Raw genomic sequence first — 23938 nt, 5'->3', positions numbered from 1 at the left:
AGAGGCCCCTAGGTGGAGGGCCAGGAGGTACCCTAGGGCCTCTACTGCAAGTCCAGGGAGAGTTGTGGACCCCTGGGTAGCTTGCTGGGGTCAGAGGCAACTAGGTGGAGGGCCTGGGGGCACCCTGGGGCATATCCTGCAAGTCCAGGGAGAGAGCTGGACCCCTGGGGAGCTTTCGTGTGTCAGCCGCCCCTATGTGGAGGGCCAGGGGCTACCCTAGAGCCTCTAATGCAACTCCAGGGAGAGAGGTGGACCCCTGGGTAGCTAGCTGGGGTCAGAGGCCCTTAGGTGGAGGGCCAGGGGGCACCCTGGGGGCTCTAGTGCAAGTCAAGGGATAGTTGTGGACCCCTTGGTAGATTCCTAGGGTCAGAGGCCCCTAGGTGGAGGGCAAGAGGGCACCCTGGGGCCTCTATTGCAAGTCCAGGGAGAGTTGTGGACCCCTGGGTAGCTTGCTGGGGTCAGAGGCTTCTAGGTGGAGGGTTAGGGGGCACCCTGGGGCCTCTACTGCAAGTCCATGGAGAGAGGTGGACCTCTGGGTAGCTTGCTGTTTTCAGAGGCCCCTAGGTGGAGGGCAAAAGGGCAACCAGGGGCCTCTAATGCAAGTCCAGGGAGAAAGGTGGACCCTGGGTAGCTTGCTGGGATCAGAGGCCCCTAAGTGGAGGGCCAGGAGGTACCCTAGGGCTTCTACTGCAAGTCAAGGTAGAGAGTTGGACCTCTGGGTAGCTTGCTGGGGTCAGAGGCAACTAGGTGGAGGGCCAGGGGGCACCCTGGGGCCTATCTTGCAAGTCCAGAGACAGAGGTGGACCCTTGGGTAGTTTGATTGGCTGAGAGTGGCCTAGGTGGAGGGCCAAGGGGCACCCTGGGGCCTCTACTGCAAGTCCAGGGAGAGTTGTGGACCCATGGGTAGCTTGCTGGGGTCAGAGGCCCCTTGGTGGAGGGCCAGCGGGCACCCTGGGGCCTCTACTGCAAGTCCAGGGAGAGAGGTGGGCCCCTGGGTAGCTTGCTGGGGTCAGAGGCCCCTAGGTGGAGGGCAAGGGGGCTTCCTGGGGCCTCTACTGCAAGTCCATTGAGAGCGGTGGACCCCTTGGTAGCTTGCTGGGGTCAGAGGCCCCTAGGTTGAGGGCCAGGGGGCACCCTGGGGCCTCTACTGCAAGTCCAGGGAGAGTTGTGGACTCCTGGGTAGCTTGCTGGGGTTAGAGGCCCATAGAAGGAGGGCCAAGGGGCTTCCTGGGGCCTCTACTACAAGTCCAGGGAGAGAGGTGGACCCCCAGGTAGCTTGCTGAGGTCAGAGGCCCCTAGGTGGAGGGCCAATGAGCACCTTGGGGCCTCTACTGGAAGTCCAGGGAGAGAGGTGGACCCCTGGGTAGCTTGCTGGGGTCAGAAGCCCATAGTCGGTGGGCCAGGGGGCTTCCTGGGGCCTATATTGCAAGTTCAGGGCTAGAGGTGGACACATGGGTAACTTGCGGGGATCAGAGGCCCCTGGGTGGAGGGCAAGGGGGCACCCTGGGGCCTCTACTGAAGGTCCAGGGAGAGATGTGGATCCCAGGGTAGCTTGTTGGGGTCAGAAGCCCATAGGTGATGGGCCAGGGGGCAACTTGGGGCCTATTCTGCAAGTCCAAGGAGAGAGGTGGACCCCTGGGTAGCTTCCTGGGGTCAGTGGCCCCTAGGTGGAGGGCCTGGTTGCCCCCTGCAGCCTGTCCTGCAAGTCCAGGGAGAGAGTTGGACCCCTGGGTAGCTTCCTGGGGTAAGAGGCCCCTAGGTGGAGGGTAAGGGGGCACCTTGGGGCCTATACTGCAAGTCTAGGGAGAGAGGTAGACGCCTGGTTAGCTTGCTGGGGAATAAAGCCCCTGATTGGAGGGCCAGGGGGTACCCTAGGACCTCTACTGCAACTCCAGGGAGAGAGTTGGACCCCTGGGTAGCTAGCTGGGGTCAGAGGCCCATGGGTGGAGGGCAAGGCGGCAAGCTGGGGCCTATAATGCAAGTCCAGGGAGAGAGGTGGACCCCTGAGTAGCTTGCCTGGGAATAAAGCCCCTAGGTGGAGGGCCAGGGGGTACCCTAGGGCCTCTAATGCAACTCCAGGGAGAGAGGTGGACCCCTGGGTAGCTAGCTGGGGTCAGAGGCCCTTAGGTGGAGGGCCAGGGGGCACCCTGGGGCCTCTAGTGCAAGTCAAGGGATAGTTGTGGACCCCTTGTTAGATTCCTAGAGTCTGAGGACCCTAGGTGGAGGGCCAGGGGGCACCCTTGGGCCTCTACTGCAAGTCTAGGGAGAGTTGTGGACCCCTGGGTAGCTTGCTGGTGTCAGAGGCCCCTAGGTGGAGGGCCACGGGGCACCTTGGGGCCTCGACTGCAAGTCCAGGGAGGGTTGTGGACACCTTGGTAGCTTGCTTGGGTTAGAGGCCCAAAGGTGGAGGGCCAGGGGGCACCCTGGGGCCTATATTGCCAGTCCAGGGAGAGAGGTTGACCCCTGGGTAGCTTGCTGGGGTCTTAGGCCCCTAGTTGGAGGTCCAAGGGGCACCCTGGGGCCTATACTGCAAGTCCAGGGAGAGAGTTGGACCCCTGGGTAGCTTGCTGGGGTCAGAGGCAACTAGGTGGAGGGTCAGGGGGCACCCTGGGGCCTCTATTGCAAGTCCAGGGAGAGAGGTGGACCCCTTGGTAGCTTGCTGGGGACAGAAGCCCATAGGTGGAGGGCCAGGGGGTACCCTGGGGCCTCTACTACAAGTCCAGGGAGAAAGCTGGACCCCTTGGTAGCTTGCTGGGGTCAGAGGCCCCTAGGTGGAGGGCCAGGGCGCACCCTGGGGCCTCTACCGCAAGTCTAGGGAGAGAGGTGGACCCCTGGGTAGCTTGCTGGGGTCAGACACCCCTAGAAGGAGTTCCAGGGGGCACCCTGAGGCCTCTACTGCAGGTCCTGGGAGAGAGGTTAATCCCTTGGTAGCTTGCTGGTGTCAGAGTCCCCTAGGTGGAGAGCCAGGGGGCAACCTGGTGTCTCTACTGCAAGTTTAGGGAGAGAGGTGGATCCCTGCGTAGCTTGATGAGGTCTGAAGCCCATAGGTGGAGGGCAAGGGGGTACCCTAGGACCTCTAACGCAAGTCCAGGGAGAGAGGTGGACCCCTTTTTAGCTTTCTGGGGTCAGAGGCCCTTATGTGGAGGGCCAGGGGGCACCCTGGGGCCTCTACTGAAAGGCCAGGGAGAGTTGTGGACCCCTGGGTAGCTTGCTGGGGTCAGAAGCCCCTGGGTGGAGGGCCAGGGGGCACCGTGGGGCCTATACTGCAAGTCCAGGGAGAGAGGTGGACCCCCAGTTAGCTTGCTGGGGTCAAAGGCCCCTAGGTGGAGGGTCAGGAGTTACCCTGGGGCCTCTACTGCAAGTCCAGGGAGAGTTGTGGACCCATTAGTAGCTTGCTGGGGTCAGAGGCCAAAAGGTGGAGGGCCAGTGGGCACCCTGGGGCCTCTACTGCAAGTCCAGGAAGAGAGGTGGACTCCTGGGTAGCTTTCAGGAATCAGAGGCCCCTAGGTGGAGGGCTAGGGGCCACCCTGGGGCCTATATTGCAAGTCCAGGGAGAGTTGTGGACCCATGGGTAGCTTGCTGGGGTCAGAAGCCCATAGGTGGTGGGCCAGGGGGCAACTTGGGGCTTATACTGCAAGTCCAGGTAGAGAGGTGGACCCCTGGGTAGCTTGCTGGGGTCAGAGGCCCATGGGTGGAGGGCAAGGGGGCACGCTGGGGCCTATACTGCAAGTCCCGGGAGAGATGTGGACCCCTGGGTAGCTTGCTGGGGTCCTAGGCCGCTAGGTGGAGGGCCAGGGGGCACCCTGGGGCCTCTACTACAAGTCCAGGAAGAGAGGTGGACTCCTGGGTAGCTTTCAGGAATTAGAGGCCCCTAGGTGGAGGGCCAGGAGGCACCCTGGGGCCTATACTGCAAGTCCAGGGAGAGAGGTGGACTCCAGGGTAGCTTCCTGAGGTCAGAGGCCCCTAGGTGGAGGGCCACGGGGCACCCTGGGGCCTATCCTGCAGATCCAAGGAGAGAGGTGGACCCCTGGGTAGATTGCGGGGGTCAGAGGCCATTAGGTGGAGGGCCAGGGGGCACCCTGGGGCCTCTACTGCAAGTCCGGGGAGAGACGTGGACCCTTGGGTAGCTTGCTGGGATCAGAGGCCCCTAGGTGGAGGGCCAGGAGGTACCCTAGGGCCCCTAATGCAAGTCCAGGTAGAGAGTTGTACCCCTGGGTAGCTTGCTGGGGTCAGAGGCAACTATTTGGAGGGCCAGGGGGCACCCTGGGGCCTATCCTGCAAGTCCAGGGAGAGAGGTGGACCCCTGGATAGTTTGCTTGGCGGAGAGTGGGCAAAGTGGAGGGCCAAGGGGCACCATGGGGCCTATCCTGCAAGTCCAGGGAGAGTTGTGGACCCTTGGGTAAATTGCGGGGGTCAGAGGCCCCTGGTTGGAGGGCAAGGGGGCACCCTGGGGCCTCTACTGCAAGTCCAGGGAGAGATGTGGACCCCTGGGTAGCTTGCAGGGGTCAGAAGCCCATAGGTGCTGGGCCAGGGGGCACCCTGGGGCCTATTCTGCAAGTCCAGGGAGAGAGGTGGACCCCTGGGTAGCTTCCTGGGGTAAGAGGTCCCTAGATGGAGGGTAAGGGGGAACCCTGGGGTCTCTACTGCAAGTCTAGGGAGAGAGGTGGACCCCTGGGTAGCTTGCTAGGGTCAGAGGCCCCTAGGTGGAGGGCCAGGGGGTACCCTGGGGTCTCTACTGCAAGTCAATGGAGAGAGGTGGACCCCTGGGTAGCTTGCTGGGGTCTTAGGCACTTAGGTGGAGGGCCTGGGGGCACCCTGGGGTCTATACTGCAAGTCCAGGGAGAGAGGTGGAACCCTGGGTAGCTTGCTAGGGTCAGAGGCCCCTTGGTGAAGGGAGATGGGGCACAATGGGGCCTCTACTGCAAGTCCAGGGAGAGTTGTGGACCCCCGGGTAGCTTGCTGGGGTCTTAGGCCCATAAGTGGAGGGCCAGCGGGCACCCTGGGGCCTATACTTCATGTTCAGGGAGAAAGGTGGACCCCTGGGTAGCTTCCTGGGGTCAGAGGCCCCTAGGTGGAGGGCAAGGGGCACCCTGGAGTCTCTACTGCAAGTCCAGGGAGAGTTGTGGACCCCTGGGTAACTTGCTGGGGTCAGAGACAACTAGGTGGAGGGCCTGGGGGCACCCTGGGGCATATCCTGCAAGTCCAGGGAGAGAGCTGGACCCCTGGGGAGCTTTCGTGTGTCAGTCGCCCCTAGGTGGAGGGCCTGGGGGCACCCTGGGGCCTTTTTTGCCAGTCCAGGGAGAGAGGTGGACCCCCTGGTTAGCTTGCTGGGGTCTTAGGCCCCTAGGTGGAGGGCCAGGGGGCACCCTAGGGCCTATACTGCAAGTCAATGGAGAGAAGTGGACCTCTGGGTAGCTTGCTGGTGTCAGAGGCCCCTAGGTGGAGGGCCAGGAGGTACCCTAGGGCCTCTACTGCAAGTCCAGGGAGAGTTGTGGACCCCCGGGTAGCTTGCTGGGGTCTTAGGCCCCTAGGTGGAGGGCCAGTGGGCACCCTGGGGCCTATACTTCATGTCCAGGGAGAAAGGTGGATCCCTGGGTAGCTTTCTGGGGTCAGAGGCCCCTAGGTGGAGGGCAAGGGTCACCATGGGGCCTATACTGCAAGTTCAAAGAGAGAGGTGGACCCCTGGGTAGCTTGCTGGGGTCAGAGGCCCCTAGGTGGAGGGTCAGGGGGCACCCTGGGGCCTCTACTGCAAGACCAGGGAGAGTTGTGGACCCCTGGGTAGCTTGCTGGGGTCAGAGACCCATAGGTGGAGGGCAAGGCGGCACGCTGGGGCCTATACTGCAAGTCCAGGGAGAGAGGTGGACCCTTGGGTAGCTTGCTGGGGAATAAAGCCCCTAGGTGGAGGGCCAGGGGGTATCCTAGGGCCTCTACTGCAAGTCCAGGGAAAGAGGTGGACCCCTGGGTAGCTAGCTGGGGGTTCAGAGGCCCTTAGGTGGATGGCCAGGGGGCACCCTGGGGCCTCTAGTGCAAGTCCAGGGATAGTTGTGGACCCCTTGGTAGATTCCTAGGGTCCAAGGACCCTAGGTGGAGGGCCAGGGGGCACCCTTGGGCCTCTACTGCAAGTCTAGGGAGAGAGGTGGAACCCTGGGTAGCTTGCTGGCGTCAGAGGCCCCTAGGTGGAGGGCAAGGGGGCTTCCTGGGGCCTCTACTGCAAGTCCATTGAGAGAGGTGGACCCCTGGGTAGCTTGCTGGGGTCAGAGGCCCCTAGGTGGAGGGCCAGGGGGCACCCTGGGGCCTCTACTGCTAGTCCAGGGAGAGAGGTGGACCCCTAGGTAACTTGCTGGGGTCAGAGGCCCCTAGGTGGAGGGCAAGGGGGCACCCTGGGGCCTAAACTGCTAGTCCAGGAAGAGATGTGGACCCCTGGGCAGCTTCCTGGGGTAAGAGGCCCCTAGGTGGAGGGCAAGGGGGCACCCTGGGGCCTAAACTGCAAGTCCAGGGAGTGACGTGGATCCCTGGAAAGCTTGCTGGGGCCCTAGGCCCCTAGGTGGAGGGCCAGGGGGCACCCTGGGGCCTATACTTCAAGTCAAGGGAGAGAGGTGGACCCCTGGGTAGCTTGCTGGGGTCTTAGGCACTTAGGTGGAGGGCCTGGGGTCACCCTGGGGCCTATACTGCAAGTCCAGGGAGAGAGGTGGAACCCTGGGTAGCTTGCTAGGGTCAGAGGCCCCTAGGTGGAGGGCAAGGGGTCACCCTGGGGCCTATACTGCAAGTTCAAAGAGAGAGGTGGACCCCTGGGTAGCTTGCTGGGGTCAGAGGCCCCTAGGTGGAGGGTCAGGGGGCACCCTGGGGCCTCTACTGCAAGTCCAGGGAGAGTTGTGGACCCCTGGGTAGCTTGCTGGGGTCAGAGGCCCATGGGTGGAGGGCAAGGCGGCACGCTGGGGCCTATACTGCAAGTCCAGGGAGAGAGGTGGACCCTTGGGTAGCTTGCTGGGGAATAAAGCCCCTAGGTGGAGGGCCAGGGGGTATCCTAGGGCCTCTACTGCAAGTCCAGGGAAAGAGGTGGACCCCTGGGTAGCTAGCTGGGGTCAGAGGCCCTTAGGTGGATAGCTAGGGGGCACCCTGGGGCCTCTAGTGCAAGTCCAGGGATAGTTGTGGACCCCTTGGTAGATTCCTAGGGTCCAAGGACCCTAGGTGGAGGGCCAGGGGCACCCTTGGGCCTCTACTGCAAGTCTAGGGAGAGTTTTGGACCCCTGGGTAGCTTGCTGGCGTCAGAGGCCCCCTTGTTGGAGGGCCAGCGGGCACCCTGGGGCCTTTACTGCAAGTCCATTGAGAGAGATGGACCCCTGGGTAGCTTGCTGGGGTCAGAGGCCCATAGGTGGAGGGCAAGGGGGCTTCCTGGGGCCTCTAATGCAAGTCCATTGAGAGAGGTGGACCCCTGGGTAGCTTGCTGGGGTCAGAGGCCCCTAGGTGGAGGGCCAGGGGGCACCCTTGGGCCTCTACTGCAAGTCCAGGGAGAGTTGTGGACCCCTGGGTAGCTTGCTGGGGTCTTAGGCCCCTAGGTGGAGGGCCAGTGGGCACCCTGGGGCCTATACTTCAAGACAAGGGAGAAAGGTGGACCCCTGGGTAGCTATATGGGGTCAGAGGCCCCTTGGTGGAGGGCAAGGGGGCACCCTGGGGCCTCTACTGCAAGTCCAGGGAGAGTTGTGGACCCCTGGGTAGCTTGCTGGTGTCAGAGGCCCCTAGGTGTAGGGCCAGGAGGTACCCTAGGGCCTCTACTGCATGTCCAGGGAGAGAGGTGGACCCCTGGGTAGCTTGCTGGGGTCAGAGGCCCCTAGGTGGAGGGCAAGGGGGCACCCTGGGGCCTAAACTGCTAGTCCAGGAAGAGAGGTGGACCCCTGGGTAGCTTGCTGGGATCAGAGGCCCCTAGGTGGAGGGCAAGGGGGCACCCTGGGGCCTAAACTGCTAGTCCAGGAAGAGAGGTGGACCCCTGGGCAGCTTCCTGGGGTAAGAGGCCCCTAGGTGGAGGGCAAGGGGGCACCCTGGGGCCTAAACTGCAAGTCCAGGGAGAGACGTGGACCCCTGGAAAGCTTGCTGGGGCCCTAGGCCCCTAGGTGGAGGGCCAGGGGGCACCCTGGGGCCTATACTTCAAGTCAAGGGAGAGAGGTGGACCCCTCGGTAGCTTGCTGGGGTCTTAGGCACTTAGGTGGAGGGCCTGGGGGCACCCTGGGGCCTATACTGCAAGTCCAGGGAGAGAGGTGGAACCCTGGGTAGCTTGCTAGGGTCAGAGGCCCCTAAGTGAAGGGCCATGGGGCACCCTGGGGCCTCTACTGCAAGTCCAGGGAGAGTTGTGGACCCCCGGGTAGCTTGCTGGGGTCTTAGGCCCCTAAGTGGAGGGCCAGTGGGCACCCTGGGGCCTATACTTCATGTCCAGGGAGAAAGGTGGATCCCTGGGTAGCTTTCTGAGGTCAGAGGCCCCTAGGTGGAGGGCAAGGGGCACCCTGGGGTCTCTACTGCAAGTCCAGGGAGAGTTGTGGACCCCTGGGTAACTTGCTGGGGTCAGAGGCCCCTAGGTGGAGGGCCAGGAGGTACCCTAGGGCCTCTACTGCAAGTCCAGGGAGAGTTGTGGACCCCTGGGTAGCTTGCTGGGGTCTTAGGCCCCTAGGTGGAGGGCCAGTGGGCACCCTGGGGCCTATACTTCAAGACAAGGGAGAAAGGTGGACCCCTGGGTAGCTATCTGGGGTCAGAGGCCCCTTGGTGGAGGGCAAGGGGGCACCCTGGGGCCTCTACTGCAAGTCCATTGAGAGAGGTGGACCCCTGGGTAGCTTGCTGGGGTCAGAGGCCCCTAGGTGGAGGGCCAGGGGGCACCCTGGGGCCTCTACTGCAAGTCCAGGGAGAGTTGTGGACCCCTGGGTAGCTTGCTGGGGTCTTGGGCCCCTTGGTGGAGGGCCAGTGGGCACCCTGGGGCCTATACTTCAAGACAAGGGAGAAAGGTGGACACCTGGGTAGCTTTCTGGGGTCAGAGGCCCCTAGGTGGAGGGCAAGGGGGCACCCTGGGGCCTCTACTGCAAGTCCAGGGAGAGTTGTGGACCCCTGGGTAGCTTGCTGGTGTCAGAGGCCCCTAGGTGTAGGGCCAGGAGGTACCCTAGGGCCTCTACTGCATGTCCAGGGAGAGAGGTGGACCCCTGGGTAGCTTGCTGGGGTCAGAGGCCCCTAGGTGGAGGGCAAGGCTGAACCCTGGGGCCTAAACTGCTAGTCCAGGAAGAGAGGTGGACCCCTGGGTAGCTTCCTGGGGTAAGAGGCCCCTAGGTGGAGGGTAAGGGGGCAGCGTGGGGCCTATACTGCATGTCCAGGGAGAGAGGTGGACCCCTGGGTAGCTTGCTAGGGTCAGAAGCCAGTGGGCAGCCTGGGGCCAATACTTCAAGTCCTGGGAGAAAGGTGGACCCCTGGGTAGGTTGCTGGGGTCAGAGGCCCCTAGGTGGAGGGCAAGGGGGCACCCTGGGGCCTCTACTGCAAGTCCAAGGAGAGTTTTGGATCTCTGGGTAGCTTGCTGGGGTCTTAGGCCCCTAGGTGGAGGGCCAGGAGGTACCCTAGGGCCTCTATTGCAAGTCCAGGGAGAGAGGTAGACCCCTGTGTAGCTTGCTGGGGTCAGAGGCCCCTCGGTGGAGGGCAAGGGGGCACCCTGGGGCCTAAACTGCTAGTCCGGGAAGAGAGGTGGACCCCTGGGTAGCTTCCTGGGGTAAGAGGCCCCTAGGTGGAGGGTAAGGGGTCACCTTGAGGCCTATACTGCAAGTCCAGGGATAGAGGTGGACCCCTGTTTAGCTTTGTGGGGTCAGCTTCCCTAGCTGGAGGGCCAGGGGGTACCCTAGGGCCTCTACTGTAAGTCCAGGGAGAGAGGTGGACCCCTGGGTAGATTGCTGGGGTCAGAGGCCCCTAGGTGGAGGGCCAGCGGGCACCCTAGGGCCTCTTATGCAAGACCAGGGAGAGAGGTGGGACCCTTGGGTAGCTTGCTGGCGTCAGAGCCTCCTTGGTGGAGGGCCAGGGGGCTTCCTGGGTTCTCTACTGCAAGTCCAGGGAGAGAGGTGGACCCCTGGGTAGCTTGCTGGGGTCAGAGGCCCCTAGCTGGAGGGCCAGGGGGCACCTTGGGGACTTTACTGCAAGTCCAGGGAGAGAGGTGGACTCCTGGGTAGCTTGCTGGGGACTAAAGCCCCTAGGTGGAGGGGCAGGGGCTACCCTAGGGCCTCTACTGCAATTCCAGGGAAAGTTGTGGACCCCTTGGTAGATTGCTGTTGTCAGAGGACCCTATGTGGAGGGCCAGTGGGCACCCTGGGGCCTCTTCTGCAAGTCCAGGGAGAGAGGTGGACCCCAGGGTAGCTTGCTGGGGTAAGAAGAACCTAGGTGGAGGGTCATGGGGCACCCTGGGGCCTATACTGCCAGTCCAGGGAGAGAAGTGGACCCCTGGGTAGCTTGCTGGGGTAAGAAGAACCTAGGTGGAGTTCCAGGGGGCACCCTGGGGCCTATACTGCAATTGCAGGGAGAGAGGTGGACCCCTGGGTACCTTGCTGGTGTCAGAGGCCCCTAGGTGTAGGGCCAGGAGGTACCCTAGGGCCTCTACTGCATGTCCAGGGAGAGAGGTGGACCCCTGGGTAGCTTGCTGGGGTCAGAGGCCCCTCGGTGGAGGGCAAGGGGGCACCCTGGGGCCTAAACTGCTAGTCCAGGAAGAGAGGTGGACCCCTGGGAAGCATCTGGGGTAAGAGGCCCCTAGGTGGAGGGTAAAGGGTCACCTTGGGGCCTATACTGCAAGTCCAGGGATAGAGGTGGACCCCTGGGTAGCTTTGTGGGGTCAGCTTCCCTAGCTGGAGGGCAAGGGGGCACCCTGGGGCCTAAACTGCTAGTCCAGGAAGAGATGTGGACCCCTGGGTAGCTTCCTGGGGTAAGAGGCCCCTAGGTGGAGGGTAAGGGGGCACCCTGGGGCCTCTACTGCAAGTCCAGGGAGAGTTGTGGACCCCTGGGTAGCTTGCTGGGGTCAGAGGCCCCTGGGTGGAAGGCAAGGGGTCACCCTGGGGCCTATACTGCAAGTCCAGGGAGAGAGGTGGACCCCTGGGTAGCTTGCTAGGATCAGAAGCCCCTAGATGGAGGGCCAGGGGGAACCCTGGGGCCTCTACTGCAAGTCTTGGTAGAGAGGTGGACCCCTGGGTAGCTTCCTGGGGTAAGAGGCCCCTAGGTGGAGGGCCAGGGGGCACCTTGGGGCCTATACTGCAAGTCCAGGGATAGAGGTGGACCCATGGGTAGCTTCCTGGGATCAAAGGCCCCTATGTGGTGGGCAAGGGGCCACCCTGGGGCCTCTACTGCAAGTCAAGGGAGAGAGGTTGACCCCTGGGTAGCTTGCTGTGGTCAGAAGCCCATTGGTGGAGGGCCAGGGGGTACCCTGGGGCCTCTACTACAAGTCCAGGGAGAAAGCTGGACCCCTGGGTAGCTTGCTGCGGTCAGAGGCCCCTAGGTGGAGGGCCAGAGGGCACACTGGGGCCTCTCCTGCACATCTAGGGAAAGAGGTGGTCCCCTGTTTAGCTTGCTGGGGTCAAAGGCCCCTAGGTGGAGGGCCAGGGGGCACCCTGGGGCCTCTACTACAAGTCCAGGAAGAGAGGTGGACTCCTGGGTAGCTTGCTGGGGTCAGAGACCCCTCGGAGGAGGGCCAAGGGGCTTCCTGGGGCCTCTACTGCAAGTCCAGGGAGAGAGGTGAACCCCCAGGTAGCTTGCTGAGGTCAGAGGACCCTAAGTGGAGTGCCAAGGAGCACCTTGGGGCCACTACTGCAAGTCCAGGGAGAGAGGTGGACCCCTGGGTAGCTTGCTGTGGTCAGAAGCCCATAGTCGGTGGGCCAGGGGGCTTCCTGGGGCCTATCCTGCAAGTCCAGGGAGAGAGGTGGACCCCTGGGTAGCTTTCAGGGGTCATAAGCCCCTAGGTGGGGGCCAGGGGGTACCCTGGGCCCTATACTGCAAGTCCAGGGAGAGAAGTGGACCCCTGGGTAGCTTGCTGAGGTCTGAAGCCCATAGGTGGAGGGCCTGGGGGTACCCTAGGGCCTCTACTACAAGTCCAGGGAGAGAGGTGAACCCCTGGGTAGCTTGCTTTGGTCAGAGGCAACTAGGTGGAGGGCCAGGAGGCACCCTGGGGAAAATCCTGCAAGTCCAGGGAGAGAGGTGGACTCCTGGGGAGCTTTCTTATGTCAGAGGCCCCTAGGTGGAGGGCCAAGGGGCACCCTGGGGCCTGTACTGCCAGACCAGGGAGAGAGATGGACTTCATGGGTAGCTTGCTGTGGTCTTGGGCCCCTAGGTGGAGGGCCAGGGGGCACCCTGGGGCCTATACTGCACATCCATGGAGAGATGTGGACCTCTGAATAGCTTGCTGGAGTCTGAGGCCCCTAGGTGCCTAGGTAACCCTGGGTAGCTTTGTGGGGTCAGCGCCCCAGCTGGAGGGCCAGGGGGTACCCTAGGGCCTCTACTGCAAGTCCAGGGAGAGAGGTGGACCCCTGGGTAGCTTGCTGGGGTCAGAGGCACCTAGCTGGAGGGCCAGGGGGCACCCTGGGGCCTATACTGCAAGTCTAGGGAGAGAGGTGGACCCCAGGGTAGCTTGCTGGGGTCAGCGCCCCAGCTGGAGGGCCAGGGGGTACCCTAGGGCCTCTACTGCATGTCCAGGGAGAGAGGTGGACCCTTGGGTAGATTGCTGGGGTCAGAGGACCATAGCTGGAGGGCCAGGGGGCACCCTTGGGCCTCTACTGCAAGTCTAGGGAGAGATGTGGACCCCTGGGTAGCTTGCTGGGGTCAGAGGCCCCTAGGTGGAGGGCCAGCGGGCACCCTGGGGCCTCCACTGCAAGTCCAGGGAGAGAGATGGGCCTCTGGGTAGCTTGCTGGCGTCAGAGGCTCCTTGGTGGAGGGCCAGGGGGCTTCCTGGGTTCTCTACTGCAAGTCCAGGGAGAGAGGTGGACCCCTGGGTAGCTTGCTGGGATCAGAGGCACCTAGCTGGAGGGCCAAGGGGCACCCTGGGGCCTATACTGCAAGTCCAGGGAGAGAGGTGGACCCCTGGGTAGCTTGCTGGGGACTAAAGCCCCTAGGTGGAGGGCCAGGGGCTACCCTAGGGTCTCTACTGCAAGTCCAGGGAGAGAGGTGGACCCCTGGGGAGCTTTCTTGTGTCAGCAGCCCCTAAGTGGAGGGCCTGGGGGCACACTGGGGATTCTACTGTCAGTCCAGGGAGAGAGGTGGACCCCCTGGGTACCTTGCTGGGGTCAGAAGCCCATAGTCGGTGGGCCAGGGGGCTTCCTGGGGCCTATACTGCAAGTCCAGGGAGAGAGGTGGACCCCTGGGTAGCTTTCTGGGGTCAGAAGAACCTAGGTGGAGGGCCAGGGGGCATCCTGGGGCCTATACTGCAAGTCCAGGGAGAGTTGTGGACCCATTGGAAGCTTGCTGGGGTCAGAGGCCAAAAGGTGGAGGGCCAGGGGGCACCCTGGGGCCTCTACTGCAAGTCCAGGAAGAGAGGAGGACCCCTGGGTAGCTTGCTGGGGTCAAAGGCCCCAAGGTGGAGGGCTAGGAGGCACCCTGTGGCCTCTACTGTAAGTCCAGGGAGAGTTGTGGATCCATTGGTAGCTTGCTGGCGTCAGAGGCCAAAATGTGGAGGGCCAGGGGGCACCCTGGGGCCTCCATTGCAAGTCCAGGGAGAGTTGTGGACCCCTGGGTAGCTTGCTGGGGTCAGAGGCCCCTAGGTGGAGGGCCAGCGGGCACCCTGGGGCCTCCACTGCAAGTCCAGGGAGAGAGATGGGCCTCTGGGTAGCTTGCTGGCGTCAGAGGCTCCTTGGTGGAGGGCCAGGGGGCTTCCTGGGTTCTCTACTGCAAGTCCAGGGAGAGAGGTGGACCCCTGGGTAGCTTGCTGGGATCAGAGGCACCTAGCTGGAGGGCCAAGGGGCACCCTGGGGCCTATACTGCAAGTCCAGGGAGAGAGGTGGACCCCTGGGTAGCTTGCTGGGGACTAAAGCCCCTAGGTGGAGGGCCAGGGGCTACCCTAGGGTCTCTACTGCAAGTCCAGGGAGAGAGGTGGACCCCTGGGGAGCTTTCTTGTGTCAGCAGCCCCTAAGTGGAGGGCCTGGGGGCACACTGGGGCCTCTACTGTCAGTCCAGGGAGAGAGGTGGACCCCCTGGGTAGCTTGCTGGGGTCTTAGGCCCCTATGTGGAGGGCCAGGGGGCACCCTAGTGCCTATACTGCAAGTCCATGGAAAGAAGTGGACCCCTGGGTAGCTTGCTGGGGTCAGAGGCCGCTAGGTTCAGGGCAAGGGGGCACCCTGGGGCCTCTTCTGCAAGTCCAGGGAGAGTTGTGGACCCCTGGGTAGCTTGCTGGTGTCAGATGCCCATGGGTGGAGGGCAAGGGGGCATCCTGGGGCCTATACTGCAAGTCCAGGGAGAGAGGTGGACCCCTGGGTAGCTTGCTGGGGTCAGAGGCCCCTAGGTGGAGGGCCAGGGGGCACCCTGGGCCCTCTACTGCAAGTCCAGGGAGAGTTGTGGAGCCCTGGGTAGCTTGCTGGGGTCAGAGGCCCATGGGTGGAGGGCAAGGCGGCACGTTGGGGCCTATACTGCAAGTCCAGGAAGAGAGGTGGACCCCTGGGTAGCTTGCTGGGGAATAAAGCCCCTAGGTGGAGGGCCAGGGGGTACCCTAGGGCCTCTACTGCAAGTCCAGGGAGAGAGGTGGAACCCTGGATAGCTAGCTGGAGTCAGAGGCCCTTAGGTGGAGGGCCAGGGGGCACCCTGGGGCCTCTAGTGCAAGTCCAGGGATAGTTGTGGACCCCGTGGTAGATTCCTAGGGTCTGAGGACCCCAGGCGGAGGGCCAGGGGGCACCCTTGGGCCTATACTGCAAGTCCATTGAGAGAGGTGGACCCCTGTGTAGCTTGCTGGGGTCAGAGGCCCCTAGGTGGAGGGCCAGTGGGCATCCTGGGGCCTATACTTCAAGTCCAGGGTGAGTTGTGGACCCCTGGGTAGCTTGCTGGGGTCCTAGGCCCCTAGGTGGAGGGCCAGTGGGCACCCTGGGGCCTATTCTTCAAGTCAAGGGAGAGAGGTGGACCCCTGGGTAGCTTGCTGGGGTCAGAGGCCCTTAGGTGGAGGGCCAAGGGGCACCCTGGGGCCTCTACTGCAAGTCCAGGGAGAGTTGTGGACCCCTGTGTAGCTTGCTGGGGTCTTAGGCCCCTAGGTGGAAGGCCAATGGGCACCCTGGGTCCTCTACTGCAAGTCCAGGGAGTGTTGTGTACACCTGGGTAGCTTGCTGGGGTCAGAGGCCCCTAGGTGGAGGGTCAATAGGTACGCTAGGGCCTCTACTGCAAGTCCAGGGAGAGAGGTGGACCCCTGGGTAGCTTGCTGGGGTCAGAGGCAACAAGGTGGAGGGCCAGGGGTCACCCTGGGGCCTATCCTGCAAGTCCAGGGAGAAAGGTGGACCCCTAGAAGCTTTCTTTTGTCAGAAGCCCCTAGGTGGAGGGACTGGGGGCACCCTGGGGCCTCTGCTGCCACTGCAGGGAGAGAGGTGGACCCCCTGGGTAGCTTGCTGGGGTTTTAGGCCCCTAGGTTGAGGGCCAGGGGGCACCCTGGGGCCTATACAGTAAGTCCAGGGAGAGAGGTGGAACCCTGGGTAGCTTGCTAGGGTCAGAGGCCCCTAGGTGGAGGGCCAGGGGGATCCCTGGGGCCTCTACTGCAAGTCCAGGGAAAGTTGTGGACCCCTGAGTAGCTTGCTGGGGTCTTAGGCCCCTAGGTGGAGGGCCAGTGGGCAGCCTGGGGCCTATACTTCAAGTCCAGGGAGAAAGGTGGACCCCTGGGTAGCCTGCTGGGGTCAGAGGCCCCTAGGTGGAGGGCAAGGAGGCACCCTGGGGCCTCCACTGCAAGTTCAGGGAGAGAGGTGGACCCCTGGGTAGCTTGCTAGGGTCAGAGGCAACTAGGTGGAGGGCCAAGGGCACCCTGGGGAAAATCCTGAAAGTCCAGGGAGAGAGTTGAACCCCTGGGTAGCTAGCTGGGGTCAGAGGCCCCTAGGTGGAGGGCCAGGGGGCACCCTTGGGCCTCCACTGCAAGTCTAGGGAGAGATGTGGACCCCCGGGTAGCTTGCTGGGGTCAGAGGCCCCTAGGTGGAGGGCAAGCGGGCACCCTGGGGCCTCTATTGCAAATCCAGGGAGAGAGATGGACCCCTGGGTAGCTTGCTGGCGTCAGAGGCTCCTTGGTGGAGGGCAAGGAGGCACCCTGGGGCCTCCACTGCAAGTTCAGGGAGAGAGGTGGACCCCTGGGTAGCTTGCTAGGGTCAGAGGCAACTAGGTGGAGGGCCAAGGGCACCCTGGGGAAAATCCTGAAAGTCCAGGGAGAGAGGTGAACCCCTGAGTAGATTGCTGGGGTCAGAGGCCCCTAGGTGGAGGGCCAGGGGGCACCCTGGGGCCTATACTGCAAGTCCAGGGAGAGGTGGACTCCTGGGTAGCTTCCTGAGGTCAGAGGCCCCTAGGTGGAGGGCCACGGGGCACCCTGGGGCCTATCCTGCAGATCCAGGGAGAGAGGTGGAGCCCTGGGTAGCTTGCTGGGGTCAGAGGCCCCTAGGTGGAGGGCCAGGGTGCACCCTGGGGCCTCTACTGCAAGTCCAGGGTGAGAGGTAGACCCTTGGGTAGCTTGCTGGGGTTAGAGGCCCCTAGGTGGAGGGCCAAAGGGAAACCAGGGGCCTCTACTGCAAGTCCAGGGAGAAAGGTGGACCCCTAAGTAACTTACTGTTATCAGAGTTCCCTAGGTGGACGGTCAGGAGGTACCCTAGGGCCCCTACAGCAAGTCCAGGTAGATAGTTGGACCCCTGGGTAGTTTGCTTGGCTAAGAGTGGCCTAGGTGGAGGGCCAAGTGGCACCCTGGGGCCTCTACTGCAAGTCCAGGGAGAGTTGTGGACCCTTGGGTAACTTGCGGGGGTCAAAGGCCCCTGGGTGGAGGGCAAGGGGCCACCCTGGGGCCTCTACTGCAAGTCTAGGGAGAGATGTGGACGCCTGGGTAGCTTGCTGGGGTCAGAAGTCCATAGGTGGTGGGCCAGGGGGCACCCTGGGGCCTATTCTGCAAGTCCAGGGAGAGTTGTGGACCCCTGGGGAGCTTGCTGGGGTCAGAGGCCCCTGGGTGGAGGGCAAGGGGGCACCCTGGGGCCTATACTGCAAGTCTAGGGAGAGAGATGGACATCTGGGTAGCTTCCTGGGGTCAGTGACCCCATAGGTGGAGGGCCAGGTTGCCCCTTGCAGCCTATACTGCAAGTCCAGGGAGAGAGGTGGACCCCTGGGTAGCTTGCTGGGGTCAGAGGCCAGTAGGTGGAGGGCCAGTGGGCACCCTAGAGCCTCTACTGCAAGTCCAGGGAGAGACGTGGACCCCTGAGGAGCTTTCTTGTGTCAGCCGCCCCTAGGTGGAGGGCCTGGGGGCACCCTGGGGCCTCTACTGTCAGTCCAGGGAGAGAGGTGGACCCCCTGGGTAGCTTGCTGGGGTCTTAGGCCCCTAGGTGGAGGGCCAGGGGGCACCCTAGGGCCTATACTGCAAGTCCATGGAGAGAAGTGGACCCCTGGGTAGCTTGCTGGGGTCAGATGCCCCTAAGTGGAGGGCCAGCGTGCACCCTGGGGCCTCTTCTGCAAGTCCAGGGAGAGAGGTGGACCCCTGGGTAGCTTGCTGGGGTAAGAAGAACCTAGGTGGAAGGCATGGGGGCACCCTGGGGCCTCTACTGCAAGTCCAGGGAGAGAGGTGGACCCCTGGGTAGCTTGCAAGGGTCAGAAATCCATAGGTGGAGGGTCAGGGGGCACCCTGGGGCCTCTACTGCAAGTCCAGGGAGAGAGGTGGACCCCTGGGTAGCTTGCTGGGGTAAGAAGCCCATAGGTGGTGGGCCAGGGGGCACCCTGGGGCTTATTCTGGTAGTCCAGGGAGAGAGATGGACCCCTGGGTAGCTTCCTGGGGTCGGTGGCCCCTAGGTCGAGGGCAAGGGTGCCCCCTGGAGCCTATCCTGCAAGTCCAGGAAAGAGGTGGACCCCTGGGTAGCTTCCTGGGGTAAGAGGCCCCTAGATGGAGGGTAAGGGGGCACCTTGGGGCCTCTACTGCAAGTCCAGGGAGAGAGGTGGACCCCTGGGTAGCTTGCTGGGGTCAAAGGCCCCTAGGTGGAGGGCCAGGGGGCACCCTGGGGCCTCTACTGCAAGTCCAGGGAGAGTTGTGGACCCTTGGGTAACTTACGGGGGTCATAGGCCCCTGGGTGGAGAGCAAGGGGGCACCCTGGGGCCTCTACTGCAAGTCCAGGGAGACAGGTGGACCCCTGGGTAGCTTGCAGGGGTCAAAAACCCATAGGTGGAGGGTCAGGGGGCACCCTGGGGCCTCTACTGCAAGTCCAGGGAGAGAGGTGGACCCCTGGGTAGCTTGCTGGGGTCAGAAGCCCATAGGTGGTGGGCCAGGGGGCATCCTGTGGCCTACTCTGCAAGTCCAGGGATAGAGGTGGACCCCTGGGTGGCTTCCTGGGGTAAGAGGCCCCTAGGTGGAGGGTAAGGGGGCACATTGGGGCCTATACTGCAAGTCCAGGGAGAGAGGTAGACCCCTGGGTAGGTGGCTGGGGTCTTAGGCACTTAGGTGGAGGGCCAGGGGGTACCCTAGGGCCTCTTTTGCAAGTCCAGGGAGAGAGGTGGACCCTTGGGTAACTTGCTGGGGTCAGAGGCCCCTAGGTGGAGGGCCAGGGGGAACCCTGGGGCCTCTACTGCAAGTCTAGGGAGAGTTGTGGACCCCTGGGTAGCTTGCTGGGGTCAGAGGCCAGTAGGTGGAGGGCCAGTGGGCACCCTGGGGCCTCTACTGCAAGTCCAGGGAGAGACGTGGACCCCTGGGTAGCTTGCTGGGATCCTAGGCGCCTAGGTGGTGGGCCAGGGGGCACCCTGGGGCCTATACTTCAAGTCAAGGGAGAGAGGTGGACCCCTGGGTAGCTTGCTGGGGTCTTAGGCACTTAGGTGGAGGGCCAGGGGGTACCCTAGGGCCTCTACTGCAAGTACAGGGAAAGAGGTGGACCCCTGGGTAGCTAGCTGGGATCAGAGGCCCTTAGGTGGAGGGCAAGAGGCACCCTGGGGTCTCTACTGCAAGTCCAAGGAGAGATGTGGACCCCTATGTAGCTTGCTGGGGTCAGAGGCCCCTAGGTGCAGGGCAAGGGGGCACCCTGGGGCCTCTACTGCAAGTCCAGGGAGAGTTGTGGACCCCTGGGTAGCTTGCTGGGGTCAGAGGCCCCTGGGTGGAGGGCAAGGGGTCACCCTGGGGCCTATACTGCAAGTCCAGGGAGAGAGGTGGACCCCGGGGTAGCTTGCTAGGGTCAGAAGCCCCTAGATGGAGGGCCAGGGGGAACCCTGGGGCCTCTACTGCAAGTCTAGGTAGAGAGGTGGTCCCCTCGGTAGCTTGCTGGGGTCTGAGGCCAGTAGGTGGAGGGCCAGGGGGCACCCTAGGGCCTCGAATGCAAGTCCAGGGAGAGAGGTAGACCCCTTGGTAGCTTGCTGGGGTCAGAGGCAACTAGGTGGAGGGCCAGGAGGCACCCTGGGGAAAATCCTGCAAGTACAGGGAGAGAGGTGGACCCCTGGGGAGCTTTCTTATGTCAGAGGCCCCTAGGTGGAGGGCCAGGGGGCACCCTGGGGCCTGTACTGCCAGACCAGGGAGAGAGATGGACCCCCTGGGTAGCTTGCTGTGGTCTTAGGCCCCTAGGTGGAGGGCCAGGGGGCACCATGGGGCCTATACTGCACATCCATGGAGAAATGTGGACCTCTGAGTAGCTTGCTGGGGTCAGAGGCCCCTAGGTGCAGGGCAAAAGGGCACCCTTGGGCCTCTACTTCAAGTCCAGGGAGAGTTGTGGACCCCTGGGTAGCTTGCTGGGGTCAGAGGCCCCTGGGTGGAGGGCCAGGGGGCACCCTGGGGCCTATACTGCAAGTCCAGGAAGAGAGTTGGACCCCTGGGTAGCTTCCTGGGGTAAGACGCCCCTAGGTGGAGGGTAAGGGGGCACCTTGGGGCCTATACTACAAGTCCAGGGAGAGCGGTGGACACCTGGGTAGCTTTGTGGGGTCAGCGCCCCAGCTGGAGGGCCATGGGATACCCTAGGGCCTCTACTGCAAGTCCAGGGAGAGAGGTGGACCCCTAGGTAGATTGCTGGGGTCAGAAGACCATAGGTGGAGGGCCAGGGGGCACCCTTGGGCCTCTACTGCAAGTCTAGGGAGAGATGTGGACCCCTGAGTAGTTTGCTGGGGTCAGAGGCCCCTAGGTGGAGGGCCAGCGGGCACCCTGGGGCCTCCACTGCAAGTCCAGGGAGAGAGATGGGCCCCTTGGTATCTTGCTGGGGTCAGAGGCACCTAGCTGGAGGGCCAGGGGGCACCCTGGGGCCTATACTGCAAGTCCAGGGAGAGAGGTGGACCCCTGGGTAGCTTGCTGGGGACTAAAGCCCCTGGGTGGAGGACCAGGGGCTACCCTAGGGTCTCTACTGCAATTTCAGGGAGAGTTGTGGACCCCTTGGTAGATTGCTGGGGTCAGAGGCCCCTAGGTGGAGGGCCAGGGGGCACCCTTGGGCCTCTACTGCAAGTCTTGGGAGAGATGTGGACCCCTGGGTAGCTTGCTGGGGTCAGAGGCCCCTAAGTGGAGGGCCAGCGGGCACCCTGGGGCCTCTTCTGCAAGTCCAGGGAGAGAGGTGGACCCTCTGTAGCTTGCTGGGGTCAGAGGCCCCTAAGTGGAGGGCCAGGGGCCACCCTGAGGCCTCTACTGCAAGTCCAGAGAGAGTTGTGCACCCCTGGGTAGCTTGTTGGGGTCAGAGGCCCCTAGGTTCAGGGCCAGGGTGCACCCTGGGGCCTATACTGCCAGTCCAGGGAGAGTTGTGGACCCCTGGGTAGCTTGCTGGGGTCAGAGGCACCTAGCTGGAGGGCCAGGGGGCACCCTGGGGCCTATACTGCAAGTCCAGGGAGAGAGGTGGACCCCTGGGTAGCTTGCTGGGGACTAAAGCCCCTAGGTGGAGGGCCAGGGGCTACCCTAGGGTCTCTACTGCAAGTCCAGGGAGAGAGGTGGACCCCTGGGGAGCTTTCTTGTGTCAGCCGCCCCTAAGTGGAGGGCCTGGGGGCACACTGGGGCCTCTACTGTCAGTCCAGGGAGAGAGGTGGACCCCCTGGGTAGCTTGCTGGGGTCAGAAGCCCAGAGTCGGTGGGCCAGGGGGCTTCCTGGGGCCTATACTGCAAGTCTAGGGCGAGAAGTGGACCCCTGGGTAGCTTTCTGGGGTCAGAAGAACCTAGGTGGAGGGCCAGGGGGCATCCTGGGGCCTATACTGCAAGTCCAGGGAGAGTTGTGGACCCATTGGAAGCTTGCTGGAGTCAGAGGCAAAAAGGTGGAGGGCCAGGGGGCACCCTGGGGCCTCTACTGCAAGTACAGGAAGAGAGGTGGACTCCTGGGTAGCTTTCAGGGGTAGGAGGCCATTAGGTGGAGGGCCAGGGGGCACCCTGGGGCCTCTACTGCAAGTCCAGGAAGAGAGGTGGACTCCTGGATGGCTTTCAGGGGTCAGAGGCCATTAGGTGGAGGGCCAGGCAGAGATGTATAGTAACGAAGTAGAACTACTTCACTACTGTACTTAAGTACTAAAAGGCAGTATCTGTACTTTACTGGAGTATTATTTTTTTCTCCTACTTCCACTTTTACTTAAGTACATATTTTACATGAGTTTAATACTTTTACTCCGATAGATTTTTTATGTGCTGCATCGTTACTCGTTACTAGGGGTGTCAAAATGATTGATATCAGTTCAGTAATAGGTCATACCCGGTTATTACGTGATGACGTCATTTATCTCCATATGCGCGATGTCGCAGTACTATGGCGAAGGACGGAGGCGCGAGTGCGAGGCGGCACAGCATACCAGCCGCTAGTTTACTACTAGGGAGAAATATTGTAAAACTTCACCTCTGCCTATCTCTCGCTCTCTCACTTTGGACATTTGACCCGCTGGCCAGTTTGTAAGGTAACTTTTCCTCTCTTCCTAGCTGTTAAAGCTGTGGATCCAGACATGAGCGTGGCAAGTTTTCTCCACTGTGTCTATTACCTGTGATAATCGCGTATTCTTCCCGCCATGGGTGAACAGCGCTTATATTTCTAAAGCCCTTTCTGTTGAGGACAATAACCAATCATAGCCGTGTAAGACCCGCCTGTCAGCGCTTAAAAAGCAGGCGGGATAATATTGACATGAGTTTATTAGCTGTAAATGCTCGTGCTGTCTTCTGTGCATGAGTTTTGTTTAATACATCCAGGAAGAGTGTTTTCTTTGAGCAGGTCAAATTAAGGGCACAGTTTGTATATCTGACTGCTGTATTAAAGGACAAAATTTTATTACAAAAACCCCTTTAACTGTCACACCAAGACAAAAGCAATAGAATTTTTTTGATTACATTTCTTAACTCCTAATGTCGCTATTTAACACAATCCGTGCATTTTTATTCAACACATCACATTATTTCTAAATTATCAGCCTCTACCAAATGGTTGAGATGTTGGTTTATGGTAAAAGTACCAGAATTAATAAATATACTACAGAAAATATGAACTGTAAGACCAATTTCATTAAAAACATGATAAAAATAAATAAAAATTATTACTAAATCATAGCCATAAGCCACAAAATATTTCAGATTTTCATTTAACACAGTAATATACACATTTTCCTGTTTTTTTTTTTTTACAATAAAATCAAAATCAAGTGAATTTGTGAAGCAGGATTTAGTTTGCTTGTTTAGTTTAAAGCTTTTTATTTTAAAGCAATCAAACTTCAAAACTCCCAAAGTGTGAGTGTGTCTTTGTGTGTGTGTGAGTGAGAGTGAATAATGTGTAAGAGAAAACAACAGTGTGATTGTACCTGTGTGTGTGTGTGTGTGTGTGTGTGTGTGTGTGTGTGTGTGTGTGTGTGTGTGTGTGTGTGTGTGTGTAAGAGAGAGTGTAAAAACAATTGCAACCTATGTAATGTCCCCACAATTCACAAAAATGTGTGTGTGAGAGAGAGAGAGATAGAGAGAGAACTGTGTGTGTGAGAGTGTATGAATGTGTGAGAGTGGGGAGAGAGTGTACATTTAGGTGTGTGCAGGGCAGTGTGTGTGTGTGTGTGTGTGTGTGTGTGTGTGTGTGTGTGTGTGTGTGTGTGTGTGTGTGTGTGTGTGAGAGAGAGAATGTATGTGAGTGAACATGCTGAATTATCTCATCAGTGAAGACATTTTCTGGTTAAAGGGCCTGACGATGTGAGCTCTTGTACCATAGAAACTATTTACAGAGAAAAACAGTATGATAAGCCATGTTTCTTTTCGTTCTGCTTAATCAAGTACCCCAAAAAGATATTTAAAATAAACAAATCAATTAGTGTATTTTGACTGCTTTCTTTAATAACTACATTACACAATACTTGTACTTTTACTTTCAGTACTTGAGTAGTAAATTTTGAAATAAACTACTTGTAATACTTAAGTACAAAAAATGTTGAATACTTTTGTACTTCCACTTAAGTATGGTGCTTAAAGAGCACTTCTACTTCTACTCAAGTCAATTTTTGATAAAGCACTTGTACTTTTACTTAAGTATGGGTCTCTAGTACTTTATACATCTCTGGGGCCAGGGGGCACCCTGGGGCCTATACTGCAAGTCCAGGGAGAGAGGTGGACTCCTGGGTAGCTTCCTGAGGTCAGAGACCCCTAGGTGGAGGGCCACGGGGCACCCTGGGGCCTATCCTGCAGATCCAGGGAGAGAGGTGGAGCACTGGGTAGCTTGCTGGGGTCAGAGGCCCCTAGGTGGAGGGCCAGGGTGCACCCTGGGGCCTCTACTGCAAGTCCAGGGAGAGAGGTAGACCCTTGGGTAGCTTGCTGGGGTTAGAGGCCCCTAGGTGGAGGGCCAAAGGGAAACCAGGGGCCTCTACTG

The sequence above is a fragment of the Danio rerio genome, chromosome 24, assembly GCF_049306965.1.
Source record: "Danio rerio strain Tuebingen ecotype United States chromosome 24, GRCz12tu, whole genome shotgun sequence".
NCBI lineage: Eukaryota > Metazoa > Chordata > Actinopteri > Cypriniformes > Danionidae > Danio > Danio rerio.
Note: the sequence above shows the minus strand (reverse complement) of the source record.